The 16,769-nt window shown below is 38.8% G+C and overlaps 1 long non-coding RNA gene across 1 annotated transcript in view; it reads right to left on the bottom strand.

Annotated features, from left to right (window-relative positions):
* LOC145507308 (uncharacterized) overlaps positions 1-16,769 on the bottom strand; it is a 443,470-nt gene that overhangs the window by 124,183 nt on the left and 302,518 nt on the right. The window contains exon 6 of the long non-coding RNA XR_014054764.1: positions 11,432-11,550. This is a non-coding gene — a long non-coding RNA (uncharacterized LOC145507308). The remainder of the gene's footprint in view (positions 1-11,431; positions 11,551-16,769) is intronic.

The raw sequence follows: 16,769 nt of genomic DNA on the forward strand, positions 1-16,769 counted from the left end.
GCATCAGTGTCTTTCCCAATGAGTCGATTCTTCGCATCAGGAGGCCGAGTACCTTTTATACACAGTATCACTTTCCAATACATCTTTTATGTGTGTGTGTGCTAAGTCACATCAGTCCTGTCAGACTCTTTGTGACCCCATGGACTGTAGCCTGCCAGGCTCCTCTGTCCATGGGATTTTCCAGATGAGAATACTGGAGTGGGTTGCCATGCCCTCCTCCAGGGAATCTTCCCAACCCAGGCACTGAAGCCACATCTCTTATGTCTCTTGCATTGGCAGGTGGGTTCTTTACCACTAGCGCCACCTGGGAAACCCACACTTTTTATACATAGCATCATTTTTAAACTACCTTTTCTGTTAGTCTTGGTTGCCAAGTTAAACTGTAAATTAATTATGCTAGTAAACCACTGCATAGGCATTATCTGTATTTTTAAAAACAGCTATAAAATTGATACTATAAAGCACACACAGAGCATATACTTAATGATTAACTGATGGTTGATTTGTTTTATCAGTGGACCAGAAGAAAGGCTAGTAAATTATGGATGAAAAAATATATCTTTATAGAAGTTCAGAATTCAGGAAGATTGTATTTTAGAACAAGCTTTCTACTCATTCATTCATTCATTCATTCAACAAAGAGCTGTTGAATTTATTGTATTCAATTTGAATTATATTTCTATTGAATTTATTGTATTCCATTTAAAGTATTTGATCATAGAGTAACATAAAGATGAAGGATAGTTGGGGCATTATCTGTATTGGGGTAAATCCCAGAGACTTACCCTCAGGAGCTGTATTAAATGGGCTTCTGATATAGAAAGTGACTTTCCAGGACACTAAGAAGCTGTCATGTATATGAGGCCAACCATTCAAATGAGAAGCACTGGCCATCTCGAGAGTCACAACTGGGGAGGGAACTAGAGAGGCCTCCAGTGAGACCACAAAAGCTTCCCTAACAGAAAGAGGTAGTATTAACCATCCACAAGCTCAGAGGCTATGCAGTCATCTTAGGATAGTAGCTCTCAAAACTCTTTTACTGACTGCCACTTTAACCAAGTTGGAGGAGAGAGCAGATAGTGAGAAGGGCTGAGCAGAGTGAAAACAAATGAGGAGGCCAACCATACCCTCTTCCCAGAAGGCTTGCAGCCTACCTTAGCCAGTTCCAAGTCGGGGAGAAGGGGTTAGGTTTGAAGTACTGACCAATGTATTGGACTAAACAATTTATAATCGCTGAATTGAGATTATACTTAGATAGTAGTGCCTTTATTACCCAGACATTATTAATACAAGAAAACATGAGATTACCCAAATTTCTACCTTGTGGAAAGATGAGGACAACTTATACCAAGGACATTTACAGGGCTACTGATAGAGAAGGTTGAAGATGCTTTTCTGATGACTCCCTAAAAATTCTGCTTCGTTTTCTTCTTCCCTGATTTATTATTCATACCCTCTCAGTTGTATCCATGCTATAGACACCATAACAGTGTTTTTTGCTATACTAAAAACATCACTCAGTTTCATAGCTTACAGACTTTTCACAGGTGTTAATTATGAAGCCATACAAAATTACAATCACAAGTTTACACAGTCCCAGATCTCACAGGACCTGGCTCTTAGGCTCAATATTCTCTATGATGCATATAAACCTGGCTGGGAAATGTTCCATGAGCAAGAACTTTGAGCAATTTCTGGAAATGTTTCCTAAAAAACAATTTTGCTTGACCTTCTTCTAAATGCTCCTATTCATCTCCATGAATTAGAATTCTCTTTTTAAAAAAATGGGAGAAAAAGTATCCCTAATTACTCTGCTTTAGTAAGTAATTAAAAAGTGAAATATAGTGTATACATCCAGGATTGGCTACAGGTTAGGCTGCTCCACTGTGACTAAAATAACTATAATTTAAGCAAACTGAAAGTTTCTTTTTTTCCCTTAGCAGTTTGAGCTTTGACAGTTCAAGTCTGATTGACAGCTCACTGCATGGAATTGGGACCATGTTCCTTTTATCTTGCTTTACCATCCTATACACAGGGATTCCCTTTCCTGATCTAAGAGAGCTGATCCAACTCAATCTTCATATTCAGATTTCAGCCAATGGGAAGGGGGAGAAAAGGAGGCAGGGACAGACTCTTTTCCTTTTAAGTATAGGAAACAACAATTATAAATATCATTTTTTGTTCACATTCCATTGGATAAAACCTTGTCACATGGCCACTGCTAGCTGAAGAGGAATCTGGGAAATGTGCTCAGCTAAAGTCTTATTAGCCTAGAGGAAGGGAGAACAGATAATGGGAGAACGCCTGGCAGTCCCTAATTTATATAACGAGGAGAAAAAGAAATCTATCATAATTTTCATTTCAAATTACATGCCTGTTTTAGAATAGCTCCTATAGAAAGCAAAGCCTGGGCAAGGATTAAAATGCTGATGCTTACATTGGAAGCTACGAACGAAGGGTGTTGAGTGAAGATTAAATGGGGAAATGAGTCAATGAAAACATCAAAGCAACAAGGTGCTTTGATGCATCACTATGGTTCAACATGCATTGTTTCTTCATTAAATGAGACTTCTCTGAAGAGTTGACCAGGAGAAAGTGCATCTCAGAGCAGTCTACAAACAGAACGGGAAGAAAGGAAAGAAGCACCTGCCTGTTTCCTGAACACTTTTCACTTTCTAATAGTTAAGATTTAACCCACTGGGAGCTAATTCTCCTGAATTTCTGCATTGTCTCATCTGGCCTCTTGAAGTCTGAGAGTCAATTTGGTGTAGGGGAAGCCTTAAAAAAGACAGAGAAAAAACAGAGGCAGTTGAGGAATCTTAAGAAGGTGTCTGACTTTTGTATCTAATATAATACAAGGAAGATATCTAATACTTAGTCTCCATTCCCAATGTCTCTTTTTACATGGTAGGATTTCCATTAGAGTCACAGCATCCACTAGAGTTATTTTCACCTTTCTCCCACCTTTCTCACTTACTCGGCTCTGTGGAAAGAAGTGTGACTTATCTGACAGGTAAATCTGATGTAAGAACTGGGCATATGTAGTTCAGCCACATCCCCATGTGTTTTTTCGTGATTTGCAGTCTACAGATTGTATGTTTTCTGGTGTACTTAGTGCCATGCAGTTAACTTGGTGGTGGAGACCCTACCCCTGGGGAAGCTGGATAGCTTGCAGTTATCTGATTGGCGATGTCAGCCTCATTCTGAGGTGGAATATTGGGAGGTCTATTATTGCCTTGGATTAAACTGTATTCTCCAATATCTGTTTTATTCATAAAGGTAATAATTTTATTTCCACTTGCCTTTCCTTCTGAATTACCTCAGAACCTGTATAATAGAAGGGAGTTGATCTATTAGTTCACTGAAAATTCAACAGAAAGGGAAACAGCAATCATTTTCTCTACAATCTGACTCTTTGCTGCATTTTAAGAGAGGAAATTATATATGGTCTTCTTGTTTTTATATTATTGTAGTTTTAATTTATTGAGATCCTGAGTATTCTAGGCACTGTGTTAAGCACTTTATGAAGAGTAGTACATTTAATCCTTACAGTAGACTTGAGGGGTTTGCAGATAGGTAAGCTGAAACTTATTTATAAAGATTCATTAATTCATTCAGTGCCTATTTATTGCCTACCTACTATGTGCCAGGACTAAATAAAAAAGCAGGCAACAATTACCCTCATGTAACAGAGAGTTTAATTGAGGGTTTAAAAAATATGTTGTGATGCAATGATACTTTTTTCAATTATAATTTGGAGAGCAGATCAGAGGAAATCTGAATGGATATTTTTTAATCACTCAATGAAATTCTGCCAGCATCCAGGTGAGACAAGCTTGTAATTATAGGGTACAAAGATGTGTATAAATTTGAAAAATATGTAAGGAATGAACAGGTTATATATGAGGCATGATGGAGAACAAAGTGTCAATGATGGCACTGAGATGTCAAGATAGGGTAACTAACCAAGAGTCAAGAAGCTGGTGCATCTGTTTACAAATCCAAACTCTTTCCATTATAAAAAAATAACCAGAAATATTTCAGCTTCAGAACAGAGTTTCACTCTGAAAATCCAGTAATCTGCTTGACCAGGTTTACATGGAGAGGTTCTTTCTCTCCTTCTTGTTTGCAATAAATGTCTACCTTTTAAAAGCATATCCAGACCATTTTCCTTTAAGAATTTTCTAAAATGTGTGTTACTGAGATAAAAATCAATACAAAATTGCCCTGAGATACAGTCAGGCACCTTGTCAAAAATCATATAATGACTCTGAGTTTCGGATATATCTTCTTCTATGGTAATTAAATAGTTCTATGAAAGCCAGAATATATTTTGTGGGCTCAAGAGGACAGAACTATTTAATGTGACTATACCTTTGAATATTTGGTGGGGTTTTTCATATTGACCGAAGCCCTAGTAGCTTATTAGTGGCTTATTAGTAAAAAGTAAGACAGAAAGGAAAGGTGTAGTTAACCAAAGGCTGGTTTTGATTTAGTGGATCCTATTTTTGCGTCTCCTTTTTCTCATACTGCAGATCCCTAAGACAGATATAACTTTACCAAAATACCTATTGTGCTCTGCAGCTGTGTGATGGATGCTTTTCCAGTTATGGATTCACAAATACTACGTCTTAGCTTAGCTAACAAGGCTTTTTTTTTTCTTAAATGAGGCAGAATAGTTAAGTGAAAGTCCCTTAATTTGAGCATGAGCGCTCCATTCCAATTAAGCTTGAAGAATCAAAGAAAAAAAGACTTGATTTCGTTTTTTTTTTCGGAAGTGAAAAGCAGACAGCACACTAAAAGATGAAAATGGTACAGTAGCATCTGCAAATCACACATTTTTATTTAGAACTTAGGTCAAATATGAAAAACTTTAAAGGATGCTATGAAAAAAATGAAGCTAATATAAAATATAATAAATTAACAAGTAGTTGGGACAGACATTAGCCAATGCAAGTGCTATCTACCTTAAAACAGAAAATGTTCAAAAGCCACCAGCAGTGCCATTTTATTATTGGCAATAATGTACTGTTCGTGGCAGTGTAATATCAGAAAGTTGTGTACAATTGCATGCATACTTGTGTGCGTGTTTAGTCATGTCTTATGCTTTGCAACCCCATGGACTGTGGCCCGTCAAGCTTCTCTGTCCACAGGATTCTCCAGGCAAAATTACTACAGTGGGTTGCCATGACCTCCTATAGGGGATCTTCCCAGCCCAGGGGTTGAACCTGCATCTCTTGCGTCTCCTGCATTGGCAGATGGATTCCTTACCACCATGACACCTGGGAATTCTGTGTATAATTACCATTACTTTTATTAATGTTTCTTATGATTCTGTTAATTAAAAAGTCAACATTTCTGGAAACAATTTTACTATCTGAGAAATAAAGGACTATAGCCAGTTAATCCATGCTACCTGTATTGCTGGCTTAGTCTTATTGAGTTAATTACCACTGGGCTTTCCTGGTGGCTTAGACGGTAAAGAATCTGCTTGTAATGCAGGAAATGCAGGTTCAATCCATGGGTCAGGAAGATTTCCTGGAGAAGGGAATGGGAACCCACTCTAGTATTCTTGCCTGGAAAATCCCATGGGCAGATGATCCTGGCAGGCTGCAGGCCCTGGGATTGCAAAGAGTTGGACATGACTGAAGCAATTTAGCATGCATGCATGCATTAATCAAGGTAGGCTAGAATATGATGGGGAAAGAGTTTTCCTCAGAAATCTTAGCCGCTTTACACAAAAGGCATATGTTCGTCACTCACACTGTATGTGAAGCTCTGGTTGGGAGTGGGTGCACAGTTCAGTTCAGTTCAGTTGCTCAGTCATGTCCGACTCTTCGCGACCCCATGGACTGCAGCAAGCCAGGCCTCCCTGTCCATCACTAACTCTCGGAGGTTGCTCAAACTCAAGTCCATTGAGTGGGTGATGCCATCTAACCATCTCCTCCTCTGTCATTCCCTTCTCCTCCTGCCTTCAATCTTTCTCAGCATCAAGATCTTTTCCAATCAGTCAGGCAGTCCCTCAAATCAGGTGGCCAAATAATTGGGTGCACAGGGGGCCACTAAGGGACCCAGGATAACACGGATGCAGCCTATCTTGTGATGCTGCTACCTCCAACAGGTGGATTCTAGTGCCTGCCTCTCAGTTTTCCAGACCTACATCATTTCCACTCCCAGCCAGCGCTCATCATCCAACCTCAACAAGGGATACCAGTAAAAGCAGGGAGCACATGGATTATTTAGTAAGCACCACTGTATTGTTACACTACATTAGTCAGGCTTGTGCAATATAAGATTGACCAGATGGCAAACTTCGATTGATTTTTTTTTTTTTTAAAGAATTTGAGCATGATTTTACAAGAGGAGTATTATGAAGGTTCAGCATTAAAAAGAGATTCTGTCTAGGCTGGCAAGGAGGTACAATGAGTATGGTTATTACAAAAGACTGATGTAAAGTAGTGGAAGAAAATGAAGCAGTTAAGGGAGGAAAGAAAAATTAGCAGTCTAAGATTCCACACTCATGGAAACTCAACAAACCAATTAACCAAGATGACCTTGAAAGAATAAGAAAAAATGAAAACTAAATATAACATCTTGAGAGCCTTGCTGTCCTCATGAGAAGTTTTCACTTCCCTTGATGAATCACTGGATGATTTTGAATAAAAGAATGACATATCTGTAGGGAAACCAAGGCTATTCCAACTATGGATTTTAAACTGAGTAAAATCAAGATTTTTATGAAGGAGATGCAATAATCTGGAAATGTGTTAAGGATTTGAAAATAGAAACGAAGGTATGAAAAAGATGAAATATAATTTTGGTAATTTAGTAAATATGTATGTAATTCAAAGAGCAGGAATGAACTGTGATGTCCCTGAGAGCTGTATAATCACAGGCTTGAGGAGTTTGAATGGAAAAAAAAAAAGGAGGAAGAGTGCAGAATGTTGAAAATATAGGGAAAGAAGAGTGTGGAGGAAAGAGTCTTCTGCTCCTTGCCTTTTTAAAATCTAAAATTTAAACTTGCATATATATATATATGAATGGTGCAAAATATTTTTCTCTTTTTTACTTTTAGCACAATAACAGTGAAAATAGCAATAACTTAAATTGGTTGCAAAGCTCTATAACAAGTGCTTAACATGCATTATAGTTTAATATTCACAGTATATTATGATCCAGTTCATTACGATAAATTATGGCTTACATGTGGCAAGTAACTTATCAAAATCAATCAACTCATAAGCTGAATTTGAGTCCAGGTTTATCTGAAATCAGACTATCAGTGAAGACTTTCTTTTAAACCTCTCTGCTTTTCTATTTTTATTTTTTCCCCATTTTCTTTTTTTCCCCATTTTTTCCATCTCATGCCTCACTATATAGTTCCAAAAGCATCCACCCCCCAAAAAAATATCAAGATATTTTGTACAAATCAAATTTGAGAGAGATGACTTAATTAACTAGGGAGTAAATGTGCAGGTCCTAATTTTTCCTATTGTAAAGGTTACTGGGGTTTACTAGGGAAATGGAACAAAGAATGAATGGAGGACACGAAGGTCTCCATCTTTAATTTAGACGTCAAATTGTGTCTTCACAATTCCTAAGCAACTAGCTGAGAAACAAAAAGTGCAACTTATTAATTGAGTTGAAATGGCTGGGGATGCTCAATCCTTATACAAGTTATAAATTCTGGGAAATAAAAAAATAATAGGTGATCTTGGAATTGGAATTGTAGAGAAATTACATAGTACTTATCCTTTTTTTCTAGTATTATCCAGGCTTTCATGTTTTTAGACATTTGCCTTGTACTTTGAGTTTTTATTTCATAAATTAATTAAACTCTATGGACCAAGATTTCATTTTGTTGCTTATTGTTATAAAATATAATATTACCCAGAGTATTTTAACTGCTTGATCAATTTCCACTTGGTGTCTCCTGGATATTACTTTAAAATGACTAAAAATGATTTAAAAGACAGTTCAAATTCTTTTTCCCGCTCCCCAAACCCCAACTTGTGCTTTTCACTTCCCTCATTTATTGAACTTCAAAATCTATAATAACCTTCGCAAATATTATGGCATAGGCAGTAGACAAAATCTGATGAAGATCACAGAAACACCGTTGTCAATGTACTTCACAATACCCAGGGGTATTATGGTGTTTGGAAACCCAAAGAGGAACAGCGATTTTAAAAGTAGGTTACCGTTTTTATTGACCTCTATCCTGAGTCCAATATTTTTGTTCTAAAGAGTGGAACTAGCCCTTATAAAAGAAAATCTCTTCATGTTAGGAATCCCAGCTGCCTTGTTTTCCCCAACTAAGTTATGTGTAAAACATAAAGCGAATTCTTAGATCTGCTGGGAAATAGGGTTGCTAGGGTGACTGTTAAAGAAAGTGAGCCAGAAACTATCAGAGATCAATACGAAAAGGAAGGCACTAGGGCTCAAGTTAGAAATATTAAATCTTTGGACAAGACCTTTTTCTCTAAAGCTTAGAGATCTAATTGGTTTTCTTGGTTTTATCTCTCAGCAATGGTTACCTAACACACGGACATCTCTTTTCAAATCATACACGTGTTATCTCTCTTCTTTTTTGTGTGTTTCTTCCAGACAGACATGAGATGAGTAAAGATTCATAACTGGGAAAGAGGAGCCACCTTTGGTGGTTGTGCTCCATACCTCCTTTTATCTCATCATTGGTCCTAAAATTTCTCTCCTTTGCTTATTTCTTTTCTATCACCCCTTCAAGAAGATCAACGCCCCTAAGCTTCAAACTAAAACCTCTTCATACTACACAAAACCATCCCGAAATATATAAAAAATAGTATACTGAAATTGGAAATACCCTAACATTGTTGTAAAAGCATATTTCTCACTCTCTGCCATGGTCCAATGGAGGAAGGAGGAAATAAGGGAATGGAGTGAGGAGAAGGAATACCGGCTCATAAAATCCCTGACTAGAAGTGATACACATAAATTCCATTGGTAAGGACTCATCATTTGGCCATACCCAGACAGAGGGAGCTGGGACTTATATCCCCGGTTGGGCAGCTGCATTTCAGTAATAATATTACAGTATAGATTCTATACCATGAAAAGGAAAACAGATTCTGATGGATGGCTGACTTTCTACAGTATTATTTAAATATTAACAACAGTATAATATAATAAATGTATGATTCTCTGGGCTTCCCTGGTGGCTCAGATGGTAAAGAATCTGCCTGCTATGCGGGAGACTTGGGTTTGATCCCTGGGTCAGGAAGATCCCCTGGAGAAAGAAATGGCAACACACTCCAGTATTCTTGCCTGGAGAATTCAAGGGACAGAGGAGCCTGGCGGGCTACAGTCCGTGGGGTCGCAAAGAGTTGAACACTGACTGAGAAACTAACATTTTCACTTTCACTTTTCACGATTAAATCAATGATGTTATACTACAGCTTGACTAATTTCTTTTGCCTGCTTGATAAATGAAAAGTATATTTATTGTATGTTTATTATGTGAGTAGACATGATTCTAAGTTTTGGAGATACAGTAATGAATAAAACAGACAAAAATCACACCCCTCATAAAGTTTATAAACTTAGTGAAGGTATGTCAGAAGCTAGGTAAAATTTATACTAAATTCTGTAGTTTAATTAAAAGAGGTTAAGTGCCATGAAGAAAAATAAAATTTGGAGAAAGGGACAGCAGATGTGGAAAGTGCTTTCAATAGGATGGTCAGGTAAAACTATTGAAAAGAGCTATTTGAAAGTGATTCTCAGACGGTAAAGCGTCTGCCTACAATGAGGGAGATCCGAGTTCGATCTCTGCGTCGGGAAGATCCTCTGGAGAAGGAAATGGCAACCAACTCCAGTACTCCTGCCTGGAAAATCCCATGGACAGAGGAGCCCAGTAGGCTACAGTCCATGGGGTCGCAAAGAGTCGGACACGACTGAGCGACTTGACTTCATCTGACTTGACGGAGAGAGTTACATGCTACCCAGGCAAGAGTACTTCAGTGTAAGATGGTGTAATAACAGCTGGTAGGACAAGAAGCAAAGAGGTCTTGTGTGGCTAAAGCAGGGTAAATAAGAAGGAGGGTTCTAGGGGATATGCTCATGAATGAAAGGAGGGTAGATCAAAGCCTTATACCTATAGAAAAGCTTTGGCTTTAACTCTACAGTGAAAAGTCCATTTGAAGGTTCTGAGTGGAAATGTGCTGTGTTCTGCCTTGAATTTTAACAGAATCACTCTGATAGAAGAGTTGAAAATACACTAAAGCAAGACAAGGTGGAAGCTTATAGACCAGTGAGGAGGCTATTAAAATAAAGCAGGCAGGCAATATTAGTAGCATAGATCAGGTTGCCAGCTTAGGTGGTGGTGGTGAGATGTAGCTGGATTCTGTATATATTTTAAAAGTAGAGTCAGAACAATTTGCTGAGAGCTTAGATATGGGCATAAAGGAAGCTGAAGAGTGAAAATAACTCTCAGATTTTTGGTCTGAGCAACTAGAAGATGGTGCTGGCTTTGGGACACTGAAGAAAGCCATGTTTCAATCAGGTTTGAGGGGTGATATAAAAAGTTCTATCTTGATCATAGTCAGTTGACATGGTTATTAGTCATCAAAGTAGAGAGTAGGCTAACAAATGGGATATACAAATATGAAGTTCAAGGGAGAACAACTGGAGCTTAAAATTTGGAATCTCCAAGTTATGGAAGGCATACCCTTACACCCTTGAGACTGAATGAGACCACCAAGTGTGTGAGTGTTCAAGGAGGGGGTCCCAGGTCTCAGCAGTGGAGCGCACCAGTGTTGATACATTGGGGCAGATAAGGAGCTGCGTGTCTTATTGTATTCTGCACATCTGAAAAAGTGAACCTCAAGTCAACTAAGGTTGTCAGCAGCCTATGATAGTCCCAACCCTGAAATGTCATTAAGAAAAATTAATGAATTATATGCATTATTTCAGCAAACCCAGAAGTGCTAGAGTTCACTTCTCCCAGTGTCATCCCAGCCTCGCTCACAGACCAAAGGCCAGAGGCACAGAGACTGCAGCTGTCTGAGAGGGTCAGCAGCCATAGAACTGAGACCTCTGGCCGCACGTCCTCCACTGCCTCTGTGCTCCAATGCAGGCTTGTGCTCCTACTCAGTCGATCCGGAGCATCCAACTCTTTGTGACCCCATGAACTGTAGCCCACTAGGCTCCTCTGTCCATGGGAGTTCTCAGGCTAGAATACTGGAGTGGGTTGCCATTTCTTCCTCCAGGGGACCTTCCCAACCCCGGGATCAAACCCAAGTCTCCTGCCTTGGCAAGCAGATTCTTTACCACTGAGCTACATAGGAAGCTCTAAGTGCTAATGTCATACAATTAATTATAGTTACATATTTTCTTGAACTTCATTTCATCTAAGAAATTAAGAGTTCTGACAAGTTATGATTTTCAGTGAACTTACTTTTGATTCATTCTTACGTAGAATAATAGAGAACTTCCCAACACTAGCTCTTCATCATAAAAGTGCAAATTTCCACAAGGCAGGAGCAATAGTACAGTCATTTTCTATGAAGCCATTATCTGGATCAGGAAGAGAATAAAAAGAGAACAGGTTTTTCAGGCAGAGACAAAATCACTGTCTGCAAAATTTAGTGGATTCCAGTCTAAAACCCTCAAGCTTAAATAATTCAATTAACTATTCAGCATGTCAGATTCCATCTTCCCTTCCAAAATTTCACATATCTCTTGAGTTTCCTCTCTCTCTAATTAATGGAATTTTAAGCCAGTAATGTCCATGTGGAAAACACTGTGGAAATTAAATCACAAACAAGGATACTCGTGATGACTAAACAAATTTTTGAAAGGAGACTGGGAAGAGTATATAATGATAATTTATTATAGCCAGTACTTACATGTTGCCTCCTATGTGTTAGGCACTTTACTATTGGGAAGGGTATTTATTTTTATTTTTATTATTATTATTGGTAGTACTCACATAATTTTTTTCTATATTAGGCCTTTTCATCAACTTAACATAATATTCATAATAATTGAACAAAGCAGGTAAGATTATAATCTATATTTTATAGATGAAGAAACTCAGACACAAAGAGGTTTTAGTAACCTGCCTAAGATCACACAGCTAGTAAGAAATCAGGATTTGGACCCAGGCTATACTGCTCCCAGCTTTTATCCATCATGCTATGCTGCCTCTGAAAGTGAAAATTTGAGTCACTCAGTCATATCCAACTCTTTGCAACTCCATGGACTAGAGCCCGCCACAATCCTCTGTACATGGAATTCTCCTGGCAAGAATATTGGAGTGGGTAGCCATTCCCTTCTCCAGGGAATCTTTCCAACCCAGGAATCAAACCCTGGCCTCCCATATTGCAAGCAGATTCTTGGCTGTCTGAGCCGTCAGTCTGACACATCATTATCCTTGGGTTTTTCATTCTTTCATTCACTGCTCATTTATCATGCTATTCTTTGACCTACTTCTTTCTACATGTTGATTAAAGAAAAGATTTCCTTGAAAGAATTCTAGCGTTTTTGTCATTCATTGTCACAATAGATGGGTATGTTGGCAATGACTCATTAATGGTCATTCATTCACTTATTCAATTAAAAAATACTGATCATCCAGTTTGTGGCAGAAATTAAATTAGGTGCTAGGTTTTGTCCATCAAAAGACTGAAAAGAGGCATTAGACATGTAAACTTGATTAGAATTTAGTTTGATAAATGACAAAATCTGCACTGGATCCTTTGGGAGCAAAGAGAAGAGGGACAGGAACAAATCATACCAATCCCAGTCCTTGCACACCTATGGGAGTCAGCCAGCTGATGGAGCAGGAAACATAAAGTACAGGCAGAGGGCATGTAGGAGCAAATACAGGAGGCATAAACAAGTACAGTAAATAGGAAAAATTCCAAGTCGTTCAGCTTTACTCATATTTCAAAATTATTGAGCACTCACTAGGTGCCATGCACTGTGTTAAATCCTGGGGACTCAAAGAAAAATAAGACATAGTCCTCAAGCTGGATGAACCTATTTGCTGGGAAGGATTGGAGATACAGACATAGATAAACGGACTTGTAGACACAGCAAGGGAAGGTAACGGTAGGATGGATTGAATAAGTAGCATCAACATATATACACTATAATGTTTAAAACAGACAGCCAGTGGGAAGTTGCTGTATATCACAGGGAGCCCAGCCTGGCGCTCTGTGATGACCTAGAGGGGTGGGGTGGAGTGGGCAGGAGGGAGACTGAAGAGCAAGGGAATATATGTATAATTATGGCTGATTCACCCTGTTGTAAGGCAGAAACCAACACAACATTGTAAAGCAGTTATCCTCCAATTAAAAAAAATAGAAGAAATTTAAAAGCAAATCATGGTAACTCTTGGAAGAGGCAAGGTGTTTTTAATTAAACAGTTGCCCCTGTTTAATTCTAGCTTCTCATGAACAGCAAAAAATCAGTACATTATAACACTTGGGGATACAGTTCTTGTTTGGAGGATACACCAATTTACATCTTGTGTTGTCTTCCCATCATAAGAGGAGTCAGGGACTTAACTGGTGGGGCACTGTGATCCTGGCTATGGGGCTTTGATCTCATCCTAATGGCAAGGGGAGGCTTTGAAGGGACTTAAATCTGAAACTGACATGAGATGGAAATATCCCATGCTTTATGTGTTTTAATGTGCTGCTCCTTTAGCTCTAATGTCTCTTTTAAAAAGAGTTTAAAATCTGCAAAATGAATATCAGAATCATAAAACAGTAAATCTCATATAGCAATTTACTATAAAACAGAAGCTTAGATATAAAATGATGACAGGAAGATAAAACAGACATACAAGTTACCCTTAACATCTGTGCTGAACAAATTTAAAATATCAGAATTTCAGATGCTGAGAATAACAATCATGTTTGCTAGTTAGAGTCTGCTTTGGTCCATTTGAGAAAAACATGTCAGTCATTCTTAATGGGCTCTGCAAAACCCTATCCTTGTTTTTGCCAAGACTCTCATAATAGTTACATGATAAGCCCCACTGTGCTTCACAGTAAATCAGAGAGTTCCACAGCTAAGTTACATGATAGGCCTTGCTATATTGAACAGTAAATCATGGAATTCCTCAATCAAGTTACACACTAAAACTCCCTAGCTTATTTATTTATTTTTCCCTTTATGGTATTATCTCCCAGTGGCAGATAAAGGTCAGCAATATGGCTTCTGCTCACCTTCTTCCCTTTATCCCTTTGTCATTCACATTTCTGGAGACAACTTCAACCACCCCCTGTCATACCCAGAGAAGAGCAACTAACTGTTAAACTTGCCAGAAACCCAAAAGACCTCAGAACTGGAATCCTCTTTGATGGAATGATAAGGGTGGGAAACAGGTATGAAGAAGAGTTATGTGAAGTTAAACCCTTTGTTTTGTTTAGTGCCTAAGATGTGTCCAACTCTTTGTGACCCCATGGACTGCCCTTCAGGCTCCTCTGTCCATGAGATTTGCAAGGCAAGAATACTGGAGTAGGTTGCCATTCCCTTCTCCAGGGGATCTTCCCAACCCAGGGATTGAACCTGAGGCTCCTGCATTGCAGGTGACTTCTTTACGTCTTTATGAGCTGAGCCACTGGAGAAGCCCTAGAACCCATTAAAAGGAGTAAACTATGAAGCTTTAACCTACCTTTTGTTCATGAGAAATTAATGGAATAAAGTAATAGCAAGGAATCCCTTAGAAGAAATGGAGTAGCCATCATGGTCAACAAAAGAGTCCGAAATGCAGTACTTGGATGCAATCTCAAAAACGACAGAATGATCTCTGTTCGTTTCGAAGGCAAAACATTCAATATCATGGTAATGCAAGTCTATGCCTCAACCAGTAACACTGGAGAAGCTGAACTTGAATGGTTCTATGAAGACCTACAAGATCTTTTAGAACTAACACCCCGAAAAGATGTCCTTTTCATTATAGGGGACTGGAATGCAAAAGTAGGAAGTCAAGAAACACCTGGCATAACAGGCAAATTTGGCCTTGGAGTACAGAATGAAGCAGGGCAAAGGCTAGTAGAGTTTTGCCAAGAGAACGCACTGGTCATAGCAAATACCCTCTTCCAAACACAAGAGAAGACTCTACACATGGACATCACCAGATGGTCAACATCGAAATGAGATTGATTATATTCTTTGCAGCCAAAGATGGCGAAGCTCTATACAGTCAGCAAAAACAAGACTGGGAGCTGATTGTGGCTCAGATCATGAACTCCTTATTACCAAATTCAGACTTATATTGAAGAAAGTAGGGAAAACCACTAGACTATTCAGGTATGACCTAAATCAAATCCCTTATGATTATACAGTGGAAGTGAGAAATAGATTTAAGGGACTAGATCTGATAGACAGAGTGCCTGATGAACTATGGATGGAGGTTCTTGACATTGTACTGGAGACAGGGATCAAGACCATCCCCATGGAAAAGAAATTCAAAAAAGCAAAATGGTTGTCTGAGGAGGCCTTACAAATAGCTGTGAAAAGAAGACAAGTGAAAAGCAAAGGAGAAAAGGAAAGATAAAAGCATCTGAAAGCAGAGTTCCAAAGAATAGCAAGGAGAGATAAGAAAGCCTTCCTCAGCGATCAATGCAAAGAAATAGAGGAAAACGACAGAATGGGAAAGACTAGAGATCTCTTCAAGAAAATTAGAGATCCGAAAGGAACATTTCATGCAAAGATGGGCTCAATAAAGGACAGAAATGGTATGGACCTAACAGAAGCAGAAGATATTAAGAAGAGGTAGCAAGAATACACAAAAGAACTATACAAAAAAGATATTCATGACCCAGATAGTCACGATGGTGTGATCACTCACCTAGAGCCAGACATCCTGGAATGTGAAGTCAAGTGGGCCTTAGAAAGCATCACTATGAACAAACCTAGTGGAGGTGATGGAATTCCAGTTGAGCTATTTCAAATCCTGAAAGACGATGCTGTGAAAGTGCTGCACTCGATACGCCAGCAAATTTGGAAAACTCAGCAGTGGCCACATGACTGGAAAAGGTGTTTTCATCCCAGTCCCCAAAGAAAGGCAATGCCAAAGAATGCTCAAACTACTGCACAATTGCACTCATCTCACACGCTAGTAAAGTAATGCTCAAAATTCTCCAAGCCAGGCTTCAGCAATACGTGAACCATGAACTTCCAGATGTTCAAGCTGGTTTTAGAAAAGGCAGAAGAACCAGAGATCAAATTGCCAACATCCACTGGATCATCGAAAAAGCAAGAGAGTTCCAGAAAAACATCTATTTCTGCTTTATTAGCGATGCCAAAGCCTTTGACTGTGTGGATCACAATAAACTGTGGAAAATGCTGAAAGAGATGGGAATACCAGACCACCTGACCTGCCTCTTGAGAAACCTGTATGCAGGTCAGGAAGCAACAGTTAGAACTGGACATGGAACAACAGACTGGTTCCAAATAGGGAAAGGGGTACGTCAAGGCTGTATATTGTCACCCTGCTTATTTAACTTATATGCAGAGTACATCATTTGAAACGTTGGGCTGGAAGAAGCACAAGCTAGAATCAAGATTGCTGGGAGAAATATCAATAACCTCAGATATGCAGATGACACCACCCTTATGGCAGAAAGTGAAGAAGAACTAAAGAGCCTCTTGATGAAAGTGAGAGAGGAGAATGAAAAAGTTGGCTTTTAAAGCTCAACATTCAGAAAACTAACATCATGGCATCTGGTCCCATCACTTCATGGGAAATAGATGGGCAAACAGTGAAAACAGTGTCA

Source organism: Giraffa tippelskirchi, chromosome 5 (genome assembly GCF_054371585.1).
Source record: "Giraffa tippelskirchi isolate mGirTip1 chromosome 5, T2T-mGirTip1v1.2.pri, whole genome shotgun sequence".
Taxonomy (NCBI): domain Eukaryota; kingdom Metazoa; phylum Chordata; class Mammalia; order Artiodactyla; family Giraffidae; genus Giraffa; species Giraffa tippelskirchi.